Genomic DNA, 14,653 nt, shown 5'->3' on the forward strand with positions numbered 1-14,653 from the left:
ACCTTCATCACACACAAATATCTACAGAACCTGTTCTAGTAAATGTTTATACAAATAGACCCCCCTGACAGAGAGAAAGCATCATAGTGACATGGTGACATAGTGTTGAGTTAGCAGCAGCATGAGAAGGCCACAGAATGGCAAGGTGATAAAATGTGGAGGTTGTAACAGCCTTAGGAGGCCATGCAGTGACCCATTGGCAGAGTGTGGAGGTTTCAACAGCCTTAGGAGGCCATATATTAACCTAGTGGCAGAGTGTGGAGGTGGCAGCAGCATGAAGAGGACATACAGTGACCCAGTGGCAGGGTGTGGAGGTTGCAGCAGCCTTAGGAGGTCATACAGTGACCCAGTGGCAGGGTGTGGAGGTTGCAGCAGCTTTAGGAGGCCATACAGTGACCCAGTGGAAGAATGTGGAGGTTGCATCAGCCATATGAGGTCATACAGTGACCCAGTGGAAGAGTGTGGAGGTGGCAGCAGCATGAAGAGGCCATACAGTGACCCAGTGGCAGGGTGTGGAGGTTGCAGAAGCCTTATGAGGCCAAACAGTGACCCAGTGGCAGGGTGTGGAGGTTGCAGCATCCTTAGGAGGCCATATAGTGACCCAGTGGCAGGGTGTGGAGGTTGCAGCAGCCTTAGGAGGCCATACAGTGACCCAGTGGAAGAGTGTGGAGGTTGCATCAGCCTTATGAGGTCATACAGTGACCCATTGGCAGAGTGTGGAGGTTGCAGCAGCCTTTGGAGGCCATACAGTGACCCAGTGGAAGAGTGTGGAGGTTGCAGCATCCTTAGGAGGTCATACAGTGACCCAATGGCAGAGTGTGGAGGTGACAGCAGCATGAAGAGGCCATACAGTGACCCAGTGTCAGGGTGTGGAGGTTGCAAAAGCCTTATGAGGCCAAACAGTGACCCAGTGGTAGAGCGTGGAGGTTGTAGCAGCCATATGAGGTTGTACAGTAATCCAATGGCAGAGTACAGAGGTTACAGCAGTGTAAGGAGGCCATACAGTCACCCAGTGGCTGAGTGCGGAGGTGACAGCAGCGTGAATAGACCACAGAGTGGCAAGTTGATATAATGTGGTAGTAGCAACAGTCTTAGGAGGCCATACAGTGACCAGTTAACAGAGTGTGGTGAGGTAGCATGGATCATTTAATCTGCTGCAACAGATATTAGTGGGTGGAAATCCTGGTTGATCCACGCCTGATTCATCTTCACAAAGGTGAGTCTCTCCAAATTTTGAGTGGACAGTGGGTTCTCCATGAGGTAACTATGGCCCCCACTAAACATCCACTCTGATGCCACACTACTGACTGGGCAGGACAGCTTTTCTAGGATAAACTTGGCCAGGTGCAGCCACAAATCCAATTTGGCTGCCCAGAAGTCCAGCGGATCTTCCATGATGAGTGGCAGGGTGTACTTTAAGTATGCCATCACCTGCTGGTTCAAGTTCTGCTCTGTGTCTAACTGATCATGAGCAGCTTCTTCACTAAGCAGGTGAAAAAAGCTGCTCATCAGTGACTGGACGATGGCACAAATAGGCAGCGGCCAACTTTCTACATAGCATGTCTCTATAGTAATTCAGTTTGTCTTCCCTCCCAGTGGGTATAAAAAAGGCCCTCTTTTTTCCCCAATAGCGAGGGTCTAACATGGTGGAGAGCCAGTAGTCATCTCTCTGCTGAATGGTGACAATTCGGCTGTCACTGCGCAAGCGAGTGAGCATGCATCAGGCCATTTGTGCAAATGACTCCAAGGGACTCCCTGCATCCATCTCCACTGCATACTGCCACGGTGTGTCTGGGTCATCTGCCTCGTACTCCTCATCTCCCTCTTGTTGTTCCAGTTGCTCCTACTCCTTCTCTCCACCCATTTGGCTAGACATTGCTTCTGCTCCAATGTCCTCCTCCTCCAGTACAGCCCCCACAGGGCTCATGTGGCCGTGAGATGTTGACATCTCCAGTCCACTGTATAGCCAGATTAAAAAGCATCTTTTCCATTATGTAAATCAGTGGAATGATGTTGTTCATCCCGTAGTCCTGACAACTGACTAACAAAGAGGCCTCCTCAAAGGGAACAAGCAAACGGCAGGTGTCATGTATGAGCTGCCACTGGCTACAGTTAAAGTTTCACAGGGGAGTTCCTCTGTCTGTTTATATCATCAAGAAGTCATTTATGGCTTTTCTCTGTTCATATAGTCGATCCAACATATGGAGGGTTAATCACAACGGGTGGAAACATCGCATATCATCCCATGTTGTGGGAAGCCGTTCTGCCCCTGCAGCTAAAAGAGGGTTTCTTGGCTGTGTACGAGTAGCTGAAGTGCATGCAAAGTTTCCTTGACAATTTTAGGATGCCTTACAGATGGGTGGAACACTTAAGGAAATGCTTGACAACCAGATTGAAAATGTGCACCATGCAAGGTGCACGGTTCAGCCCTTCTTAACGCAGTGCCGACACCATGTTTTCCCCGTTGTCGGTCACCATGGTTCCGATTTTAAGTTCTCTTGGAGAAAGCCAGGATTCAATTTCTTGAGTTCCTCCCCTATGTGACTTTGTTCGCCCAGGCAAACAAGGTGTAGAACAGTGTGACACCTCTGTGCCCTGCACATGTGGTATGCTGGAGGATCAATGGGAGTTGTCCCTGCAGTGCAGGTTGAGGACACAGTGGAGGAAGAGGTGGATATTGCAGATCCAATGGCGTGAGAATGTGGAGGAAGAAGCTACGTTACCTGTCCACGTTGCTGGTGTGTCTGGGCAGGCACCACCTTAACCCAGTGGGCCGTAAATGACATATATTGTCCTTGACTGTAGTTACAGCTCCACACGTCGGCACTGCGGTGCACTTTGGTAGATACCGATAGGTTCAAAGACTGGCCCACATTCTGTTCTACATATTTGTGTAGGGCTGCTACTGCCTTCTTGGCAAAGAATTGACAGCTTGGGACCTTCCACCTCGGCTCGGCACAAGCCGTCAGTTCTCTGAAAGGTGCAGAGCCCATCAATAGGAAAAGGAGTGACTACAGCACCAGCAACTTAGACAGGAGCACGTTCAGCTTCTGCACCGTTGGATGAATTCATGCACATTGTTACCTGTTAGATATAGATTCTCTGATCGATTGCTGATGCAATGACTGACAAGAAAGAGGAGGAGGAGCAAGAGCATCACGACCAGCAGATGGTGGTATGGACACACAGCTTCCTTTGGTTGTGATGCACTGTTAAAGGCTTGTTGTGTTCCACCTTGAACACACAGGTATGAGTAATGAGCACCAGTATAACAGCAGTGAGCGCTGCAATGTGTATTAAGTTTCTTTCTGTTAAAGATGCTCCAACCACCCCAAATTCTTCTTTGATTTCCGTCCTATACTTTCCCTTCCCTTGTAATCTTCTTTCCCTGAAGTTCTATCCATTTTCTGTCACTGTCCTTAGCTCCTGCTGATGTCTGTCCCTGCAGTAAGAGCGATGTGAAATGACTTTACCTAAAATGACAGCTGGTTTGTATGGGGCTGTAACATCACAGGGGCGGCTGGCTGCTGATTAGCAGCACGCTTGGCATTGTAGGAGATCTTGCATTCCCAGAGTTTCTTGCCCCTTGTCCTAACATGTGCAGCGGCCATTTTAGTAAAAAAAAAAAAAGTGATTCAATGTATTGAAGCATGAAAAAATCTGGATTCGTGGCGAATAAAGATTTCTTGAAATTTAGATCAAATTCCACTTCTGCAGAACCGATTCCCTCATCTCTAATTTTAACATTGAATTGACATGGAAAATTAGGCAATTTAACCACTTCAGTACCGGGCCTATTTCTGGTACAGGACCAGACAGATGTGCTATTTTGAGGCAGGGCTGGTGTCAGCACACGGCATAGTGGGGCAAGTGCCGGGGCCCACAGAGCCTCTGGGGGCCCCCTGGCACTTGCCCGCCCCAGCACTTGCCTGCCCCAGCACAGAATGCAGGTGCAGTGTTCTGTGCTGATGCCTGTCTGCCGTCAGCACCCCCCCCCCTCCCATAAAAACCTGGAACCGGCCCTGGTTGGAAGGACACTGTGTGTAGATGCAGCATCGGCTCAATAGACAGCAGCCAGCACAAGAGCGGCTGCTATTGATCGAGGTAGCTCTATTCACTGCTCTTAGAACGTCCCCCCCACCTCAGCCTTCTCTGGCTGCCCTATGCCCACCAATGAGAGGGCTGAGGAGGGCCCAGGAGGTGGGGCTTATCGCTCTACAGACGATGGACCCTGCCGAGCTCCTGCTGTCTGCATAGTGCACACAAGAGAAGGAGGAGAACACAGCTCAGCAAAAGTGAAAAGGAAAACACCAGGTATTTGATGCAGTAGTAGTGTCAGGCATTTGGGGTGATTAATTTAGTTTTAGTAACTCCATGTGCCTCATATTAATGACAATTAACCCCCTAATGCCCTCACATTAACCCTTATATGCTTCACATAAGGGTTACTGATATGTGAGATATATGGGGGTACTAATAATGAAGATACTTATTACCTCCATGTCTCACATATCAGTGACTCTTATGTGAAGTACACAGGGGTTAATGTGAGGGACATGATGGGGTTAACTGCTATTAATATGAGGCACATGGAGTTACTAAGGTCTCGCTCACATCTGCGCCCCGGTCTCCGTTTTGCAGGCTTCCGTTTTCTGCCCGAAACTGAACAGGAGACAGAAACCTGCAGGCATTTTTCATTTGAATGGGTTTGGAAAGTGTCCGGTTAAAAAAAACTGGTTGCGCCCTGGAGAGCACAAAACGCTCACCGGTGCTCACGGCCGGACACGGTCTGACAGGTTTCCGTTTTCTGTCGGCAGCAGACAGAAACCTGGAAACGGAGATCGGGCGCTGGTGTGAACCCAGCGTAATCTGTAATACACATGACCATTCTTTTTATCCTCAATTGTGGATATAAGTGTGGACTATTATATTTCAATGGTCCTGTACACACGCCCATTGATGTTGCGGCCGTGTGTCCGGGCCAAATTGAAGACCTGCAAATTATGGAGCAGGTCCTATAGCTGTCCTATACCTAGAGCTTTCATGTCCTCAGAGATGGGTGGTATTATATACCACTAATGCAGTACACTGAATTCACTGCACTGCCAGCTGTCACGGTATGTGCCCCTGTGCTGGAGATATCGGTGCTATTAATTTCGGCAGCAATATCTCTCCACTGTCAGAAGAGCGGGTCTTATAGCTCAGCGTCATTCCTGGGCTGTGAAGAACGTCCTCCTGACTGTACTCTTCCACTTACACTGTCATATGGGCGTTCTTTACCGCCCAGTGATGCCGCTAAGCTAGAAGGCTCACCTTTCCAACAGTGGAGAGATATCGTGCCGAAACTAACTGCACCAATATCTCCATCATGGCGAATACCGGCAAAGCTGACAGTGCACTGAATTCAGTCATTCAGTCGGCTTTCTAGCAGTATATAATACCGCACATCTCTGAGGACATGAAAGATTGTCTTTAAAGAAGACCTTTCATGGGATTAGGCACATGTGGTGTTATATACCGCTGGAAAGACTGAATTCAGTGCACTGTCGGCTTTCCAGATCTGTGCCCCGGGTAAAGAGTTATCGGTCCCGGTACCATAGCTCTTTACAGTCAGACAGTCTGTCAGGAACATCCTTCTCCACAGGAGCGCCTATAGCGCTGTACAGTGTAAGCGGGGAAGAACGCCCCCGTCCCCTCCTGATAACACTCGTCTATAGACACATACTGTGAGCAGAGGGAGGGCGGCGTTCCTCCCCGCTCACACTGTACAGCGCTATAGGCGCTGCTGTGCAGAAGGACGATATGTGAATATTGTAGGTACGGACTCCAGAGGACGGCTCAAAGAAACTGACCATTACAGGTTTATATTGCAGTAAATTAATTTTTATTCATTCTCCAGTAAGTTAACATACAGAATGTTTCATATAAATAATAAATTATCATTAAATATCAATAATAATTAATACTATAAATAACGATAATAATAATAATAATAATAATAATAATAATAATAATATATAGATACGTTAAAGCATTTTGCGATATCAAATCGAATATCGATGCCAGAAGATATGCTAATTTAGTGACTGGAAAAAGATGCAGTAAATGAGTTAGAATTGTGGTTCTGTAACCGTGTTAGCAGTTGTTTAGTAAATTCTCCTATGTTTACTTGGTCAAGATCAGCGTCTTCAGGTGTAATTGTTGGGCAGGTGACCTGAAAAACGGAACATAAAAGAGAGTCAGTGATCTAAGTAATAAAAGTACAGATTGCTTACATTAGTACGTGACAGCGATCTGTCTGCGCTTAGGTCTCCGAGATGTCCGGAACAATCTCCCTGCGTGTGAGAGGAACTGATGGGTAACACCAAATATTCATGGCAATTAGATGTCTCTTGTCTTCACTCGCTACATTTTGTTTATTAACAATTTCATGGGGTTTTTGTTCATGTAACTCTAATACAGGGGACAGGTAGTTGTTACTGGGTCATATTGTTATTCACATCAATGAAATACAAAGAATACAACATCTCTGCAGGGAGTTTCCATATAGTAATACAACATGGAATTGACAACTGGTGCTGCATGTACCTAAATTATGAGAAATCTCAAGTAAAGACACAACTGAACATGGGAGATTTATGGAGAAAAGCAAAATATTTATAATGTTTTATAACTGATACTTACGTTTCTGTGTGCAATTAACTTCTCCAGTAATTCTTTCAGCGTGTTTTTGATGTTATTTTTAATGTGGCTGATAGAATATTGCGCTCGGCAGGACAGCTCTTCTATAGTCACAGTCTGCAAACATAACACAATCTGTCATCACAAGCTGACGCCGCCTAACTAGGTGCTGTCTCTAGCAAATGCAGAAGATGGACATGAATAAAGAGGTAAGTGATCGTACTCTGTAATACCCTTTTGCATTACAAATAACAGAATCAAGATTATAACCTCTTCTGCCATCGGACATCCACACTTTAGGCTGAGGTTCCACATAAGCTGCTCTTTTGTTGCAGATTTTGATTCTTTTTCTTTTTTTGAAGCCAAAGACACTTGTGGCTTAGACAGGATTAAGAAAACCCAGCGAAATCTTTACTAAAAACTACTTTTCTGCTATGTGAATTAGAAAACCCATTGTTAACATCCAATAGGAATGCCATATGTCAAAAAGAATTGGTTCTTCAATTTCTCTCGAGATTAACTAAACACATAGTGGGATTTGTGGAGTAGTAAATCTAAAGAGAACTTAGCAATAAATAACACTAATACGCTCACTAATTCTTTCTATAGGAATTAATACTGGTTGAATTGTCCAATTTCTATGTTTTCTTACCGATTCATTTCTGTACAGGGTTGGGATCAGACCGAGATCCTGAAAATAAGAGGTATATAAATATTAAATCCAAACATACACAAACAAGAACACATATGCACATAGATTTGTATTGTTTTATAGTAAGTTACAATCAAGAGTACGGACAACTGCATGACTATGTCAGGTCTACCCCAAAAGTGGCTGTAAAGACCTCAGCTAGTGACGGACAGGTACAATTTACATACCAAAGGAGGAGCAGATGTTGATAGATGAGTCAGTTCTCCTATAATTTTCTCCACAATATTTCGTGTATCGGACGTTGTATGTGTAGGGGCACTGGTAGGTATATGCCGAGGTGCAGCAAACACATAATAGATGGAGAGGGCGACACAAATGGCGCTCAGTAAGGTCCTCATATTCAGCTAATGGTGTCAATCTGCTTGTAGCAAGGTGTAGATTGAATTGTCCTGAGTATACATTCATCTTGGACTCGGTTTTATAGGCAACTTGAAAACCTCAAAGGGAAATGACAAACATTACACTAGAAGAAGCTTCTGCTGAGTGTACTCTGGTATATTACGTATCTGATAAGAATACTGATAGCAACATCCCAAAAGGTATGAAAGAAAACTTACGGTTTTGCTCATGGAAAAGTCATAAAATTGTGAAGAGTGGTTGGAAATTTACAGCGATGGACCATCTAGTGGGCAATGTGACTCATTTCTATCTACCAGTTGGCAGACATTGTATATCTGCTCTGCTTATATATCCTTATTATATACATGTCATATAACTGTATATTTCACGACTGTACATGTGCTGTATTAGATTGATACTTTATGAGAAATATGAAAAGATTATTGCGAATATGACTGGCGTACCATCCAAGACTACGGAAAAAAGTGATATTTTGACCCCCTTAGTGACCAATGATGTACTATTACATGCTGGGACTTAGCATGAATGGACCTAATAGTACGTCATGGCCTTACAGGATCTCTACAGTCACTGGTGGCATGGTGTTAGGGAGAAGACAAGAGACAATCCATGACAAGAGACAATCTTCTGACCTAGGCTGGGGGGAGGGGTTGATTCTCCTTCGCAATGGGCATGTCTGCTATTGGCCAATCAAATCTGGCAGGTGAATCAGAATCCAGCAGTGATTGGTGCTATACATTGCCGAGTATTATAGGGTGTGTAGTGGTACTACCCCCCAATCACTGGCCAATTGCAGTTCTGACCAACGGTCACTGCTTTGCTCACGTTACGTCCAATGGGATTGCAAGTCACTGTGAATCAAAATAGAGGAAGAACTCTAGGAAGCAGCATTACAAATATCCAAAATTGAGACTTGTACATTTTCAGCCCATGAAGTTGCTGTGGAACATGTGCCATTGGTGTAATTGACAGAGAGATTTGCTAATCTGTAGACCTCCAGAGTAGAAGACTTGATCCATCTGGCCGGCCAAGGTTTCTTTAGAGGATTTCTTCTCTTTCCCAGCACCTAAAAAAAAGTACAAATAGGTTCCTAAAATTCTTAGTTCCATCCAGATAGGTCAGAATAACTCTTAAGAAGAATTCTTTATTGATATTCTAAAAAGAAAGAACTTTAGTTATAAAATATGGCAAAGTTCTCAAAGGAACCCCATTGAGTCAAGACATTGGGGACAACAAAGACATCCCAGACATGTATAGGAGGTTTAACTTCCAGCCTCAGATTCCGATTTGCTTTGAAAATCTTGATACTAAAGGATGATCAAAAAATTTTCCATCACTCATGGCATTAATTGCTGTCATGTACTTTAGGAGTGTAAAACTTAAGGCCAGGAAGATAATTTCGACCATATTTTGTGATACGTTTTGTTTGTAGAGTCCTTACGGCTGACGATCAAGATCAAATCTTGACTAGGGTTGAGTGATCGGGATTGGAAAAGATCGAATTCCGACCCGTTCTTTTCCAGTGGGATTGAGGTCGTAGATTATTTCAAGATCAGCTCAACCCTCAAGTGACTTTTCCCATAGAGAAGCATTGACTAAGGTTGAAGATCAGAAAAGATCGGATCGCAATCCACGATCGAGCAAATTTCATGATCGGGATCGGCTGGAAAATGATCGGAAATCGGATTTTGAAATCGATCCTGAAATCTCAAGATCGATTAGTAACGGAAATTGAAAATTGTAAATTTGACCTCCATTTTGTTTTAAGTTCTTTTGAAAGGATTAAGAAACTTTCTAAATGCTGTTTTCAATTCTTTCAGGGGTGCAGTTTTGAGATTGGGGAGGAATTTATGGGGGTGTCTATCAGAGAGGGTTTTCGAGTTCCCTTCAGAACAGAACTGGTCCCTTGAAAAAGGTGGTTTGGAAATTTTCTTGAAAATTTCTGCTTGACTTTAAGCCTTATAAAATCTGAAAAAAAGTTAAAGGGTGATTAAAGTTTGATGCCAGGATAAAGCAGAGATTTGGTAAATTCTACCATATGTGGGTAGTATGGCTTTCTATCATTTCAATGTTTGCTTGCAATTTTTTTTCCCAAATTTTCACAGTCCAGTGACATTAATGTGACCACCTGTCCAAATCCAGAATAACCCCCTTTGGCAGAGCGGACCGCTGCGAGATGTGCAGGAAGAGAGGGGATGTTGTGGTGATGATCACTGGGATGTTGAGCCATGCCGACTCCAGTACCGTGGCCAGCTGTGCTAGGTTGCGCGGTTGAGCATCCACCGATCGAGGTGATCCCACAGATTCTCGATTGGGTTCAAGTCCGGGGAATTTGCTGGCCAAGGGAGTACGGTAACTCATCCTGGTGCTTGTCGAACCACACACGTACACTGTGAGCTTTATGACACGTCGCATTGTCCTGCTGGTAGATGCCATTATCCTGATGAAAAACATTTCACATGTAGGGGTGAACATGGTCGGCAAGGATAGATGCATACTTGTGCTGATCCATCGTGCCTTCCACAATGATGAGCACACCCAGATGGCTGATGACATGCGCCTTCTGCGATTGGTTATTTAACGTTGACGTCAAAAGTAGGCGCTGGTCACATTACTATGACTGGACTGTGTATAACTCAATGAAGTTATACACCACGTGACATATGTTTTACATGAGTGCCTATGAGTCGCATCCTTTATGACAACCACTACGTATAACACTGAGCAGACAGCGTCTATATTGGCCACATCTCCTGACTACAATCTAATATACACAGTCAGATGATTTATATAATCTATTAATACCATACGTATTGCTTAGTGATGACCGTTTTTTTTAGCTTTTACGGATCTTTGCAATAAACCGACACCACTTGCCTTTAAAATTCCTAAAAGGTAATGGAAATAAAATGTTCAGCAGATGTGAGCGTTGTGCGAGATTTCCAGTCAGCCGTACTGATACAGTATCTCTAATACCGCAAAGGAGGAAATTCACAAACCTCCCCATTTATACAAAGTCTTATCACACTGCTGAAGCCGGGAGGTTGCTGAGTGATGTCAGGAGATGTTTCACCAAATTACAAGACAATATTTTACTTTCTAAGGAATGTTACTCTCCTGCAAATGGAAATGACATTTAGCACTCGCGCACACATCATCGGGGGACATGACGCTTTTTTTCCACGTGTTGGTCAAAACAGGGAATCAAGGACTGGCTCTGGGCAGTGTCGCCCACTAGTGGAAAATGTTACTGAGCAGAAAACAACAGAATAAAATCAAAGCAAAAAAAGCAGAGATTGATGAGATTTAGATTCCTCTTCGGTTCATTCGTTACATATTCTGCATTGAAAATTTATGAGAAGGGCAAAAATATTGATGATGTTTCCTTAGGATAGATCATCAATATAATAACAATAATACATTTTATTTATATAGCGCCAACATATTCCGCAGCGCTGTACGATTTGTAGGGTTCCAATACAGACAGAAAGATACATTACAAAGAAAGTCATTTCACACAATGGGACTGAGGGCCCTGCTCGCAAGAGCTTACAATCTATGAGGTAGAGGGGGTGACATAAGAGGTAGCAGGGGCGGCATTACTTATACAGGGGTCAGACACTCCTGTAATAGAGGTGACTGTCATTACACAAACATACAACTTTATGAGCCGTCACCAGTCGTGTCCTGTAACATGTGGATGGAGCTTGGACCTATAAAGTTAGTCTGAAATGGCCTCATATCATGTGGGGAAATGTGGGAGCGGGGACAGAGGAGGGTTAGATTTTGGGGATTCTAATGACGGTACAGAAGGTTTACGTTAGGAATTGTGATAGGCCTGTCTGATAAGATGCGTCTTTAGTTTGCGCTTGAAGCTGTAGAAATTGGGAGTTAATCTGATTGTCCGGGGTAGAGCATTCCAGAGAAGTGGTGCAGCTCAGGAGAAGTCTTGTATACGAGTGGGGGAGGTTCTGATAATAGAGGATGTAAGTGTTAGGTCATTGAGTGAGCGGAGAACACGGGTTGGGCGGTAGACAGAGATGAGGGAGGAAATGTAGGGAGGTGCGGCATTATGGAGAGCCTTGTGGAGGAGGGGGATAACTTTATATTTTATTATGAATAGGCAGCCAATGTAGTGACCGGCACAGACCGGAGGCATCGCTGTAGCGTCTAGCCTGATAGATGAGCCTGGCCGCTGCATTCAGAATAGATTGTAGAGGGGAGAGTTTAGTGAGGGGAAGACTGATTAGTAAGGAGTTACAGTAGTCAAGGCGAGAATGAATCAGAGAGACAATAAGTGTCTTTAGTGTATCTCTGGTAAGGAAAGGGTGTATTCTGGAGATGTTTTTGAGGTGGAGGTGACATGAGCATGCGAGTGATTCAATATGGGAGGTGAAGGAAAGGTCTGAGTCAAACATGACCCGAGGCAGCGGCCATAATGCCTAGGAGTTATAGTAAGGCCTGAGACTGCTTTCATAGTTAATAGTCCCCTCCCACAGAGGTAATAGCCCCGCCCCCCTCCGCACTGAGCCATATGAATGCATTCTCCGAACTGACAAAGTGCACAGAACCATTTATCAATCCTAGAGATGACTCTGATTTCCATAGATACCAACAGAAGCTTCCTGATCCAGTTATGACATGGATGGCGTCTTTACTCTACACTCAGTACGGATAATTACTGCCATCTAGTGGCCATAATTCAGAATGGGTCTATACAGCGCTGTACAGCAAAAAAAAAAAAAAAATTTGCAAAAAACAAGCCACAGGACACCAGTATAAGAATCCCAAAATAGGCGGCGCTCCAATGATCAAACACAGTATATAACGCACCCGTTAGTCCATTGCAGCCACCCTATATGTTATATTATAAAAACTGTAAACGAAGCCGACCATGTCTATGACCAGTCTCAGAGACAGAAAGGGGGGCGCTAGCAGCACTGGAGCGTTCCCAAACCAGCGTGCCCTTTACCTGCGATTAACTTCCTTCTATTAACAAAAGATGTTGTTTTACTGATAGAATTTGGGGAAATGAATAAATTTTTATTAACATTTCGTGAAAAGTGAAAACGTGTATAAATGGAAATTTAGGTTTTTTGATTTTTTTTTTCTTATCCACTAGAGAGTGCGCCATATTGCAGAAATAAGTTTATATTTTTACAGTCTGACGTGGAGGTGATTGATGTGTATTTATTTATTATATGGATTGTAGGGATGTGATTTTCATTTTTTTCAAAATTATTACATATTTTTTTAAGTTTTTTTTATTTTATTAGATTGCTTGTACCATAGACTGCAATACTACTACTACTAATACTACTGTATTACAGTCTATGGTACAATCCCTGTATTGCCTTTCCGCAATGTGGGGCGTGTGAATAGGACCATATGAATGTATTCATTTCCGTTGTGTGAGGGACGTAAAAAAAAAAAAAAAAACAGCCATCACAAGCAATTTGTATAAGTGAGACTAGGTTCACATCTGCGTTGCAGTCTCCTTAGGAACTCGGTGGGTGCAGGGGATTATATTTGGGGCCCTTTAGCTCAGTTCAGTATAAGTACCGGTGCTATTCAGAAAAGTTTGGAGTTGCCCTGCTGTCTTAGTAGGACAGTGCAGTCATGTTTAGGGGATCTTGGTGCGCATTCACACTGCTGTTGTACAAGTCTATTGCTCTGATCTGTCATCGGAGGAGCACAATGTACAGAGTCTCTGTCTGTCTGTCTGTCTCAGTGTCTCTCTCTCAGTGTCTCTCTCTGTCTCTCTGTGTCTGTCTCTCTCTCTCTCTGCCTGTCTCTGTGTCTCTCTGTGTGTGTGTCTGTCTCTCTGTGTCTCTCTCTGTCTGTCTCTCTCTGCCTGTCTCTCTCTGTCTGTCTCTCTCTGTGTGTGTGTCTCTCTCTCTGTCTCTCTCTCTCTGCCTGTCTCCGTGTCTCTGTGTGTGTGTGTCTGTCTCTCTCTGTGTCTCTCTCTGCCTGTCTCTCTCTGTCTGTCTCTCGTTGTGTGTGTGTCTCTCTCTCTGTCTCTCTCTCTCTCTGGCTGTCTCTCTCTCTGTCTGTCTCTCTTTCTCTGTGTGTCTCTCTCTCAGTCTGTCTGTGTCGCTCTCTGTCTCTTTCTCTCTCTGTCTGTGTGTGTGTGTCTGTCTGGCTCTGTGTCTCTCTCTCTGTCTCTCTCTCTCTCTGGCTGTCTCTCTCTCTGTCTGTCTCTCTTTCTCTGTGTCTCTCTCTCTCAGTCTGTCTGTGTCGCTCTCTGTCTCTTTCTCTCTCTGTCTGTGTGTGTGTGTGTCTGTCTGGCTCTGTGTCTCTCTCTCTGCCTGTCTCTCTCTGTCTCTCTCTCTGCCTGTCTCTCTCTGTGTCTCTCTCTGCCTGTCTCTCTCTCTCAGTCTGTCTCTGTGTCGCTCTCTGTCTCTCTCTCTCTGTGTCTCTCTTTCTCTGTCTGTCTCTCTCTTTGTGTCTGTCTCAGTCTGTCTGTGTCGCTCTCTTTCTCTGTCTCTGTCTGTCTCTCTCTGTCTCTGTGTGTGTGTGTGTCTCTCTCTGTCTGTCTGTCTCTGTGCCTCACTCTGTGTCTCTGTCTCTCTCTCTGTGTCTCTCTCCCTCTGTCTGTCTCTCTCTGTGTGTCTCTCTCCCTCTGTCTGTCTGTCTCTCTCTGTGTGTCTCTCTGGGTCTCTGTCTCTCTCTCTCTATGTCTCTCTCTGTGTATGTCTCTGTGTCTCTCCCTCTGTCTCTCTCTGTCTCTCTCTCTCTCTCTGTCTGTCTCTGTGTCTCTCCCTCTGTCTCTCTCTGTCTGCTCTCTCTCTATGTCTCTCTCTGTGTCTCTGTGCACTTGGCAAATTAATGAATCCGCTATTAGCTCCGGCCGCCACCAGATGGCGCTTGGTTGCGGTCATCGCATCACGTGACGTTCTA

The 14,653-nt window shown here is 44.5% G+C and overlaps 1 long non-coding RNA gene across 1 annotated transcript; it reads left to right on the forward strand.

Annotated features, from left to right (window-relative positions):
* Window positions 1-269: 269 nt before the first annotated feature.
* On the forward strand, window positions 270-857 carry LOC142205090 (uncharacterized). The gene is made up of 4 exons (XR_012716175.1): window positions 270-298; window positions 366-410; window positions 631-665; window positions 835-857. It is a non-coding gene; the product is annotated as an uncharacterized LOC142205090 (long non-coding RNA).
* Window positions 858-14,653: the final 13,796 nt, after the last annotated feature.

The sequence above is a fragment of the Leptodactylus fuscus genome, chromosome 5 (assembly GCF_031893055.1).
Source record: "Leptodactylus fuscus isolate aLepFus1 chromosome 5, aLepFus1.hap2, whole genome shotgun sequence".
Lineage (NCBI taxonomy): Eukaryota > Metazoa > Chordata > Amphibia > Anura > Leptodactylidae > Leptodactylus > Leptodactylus fuscus.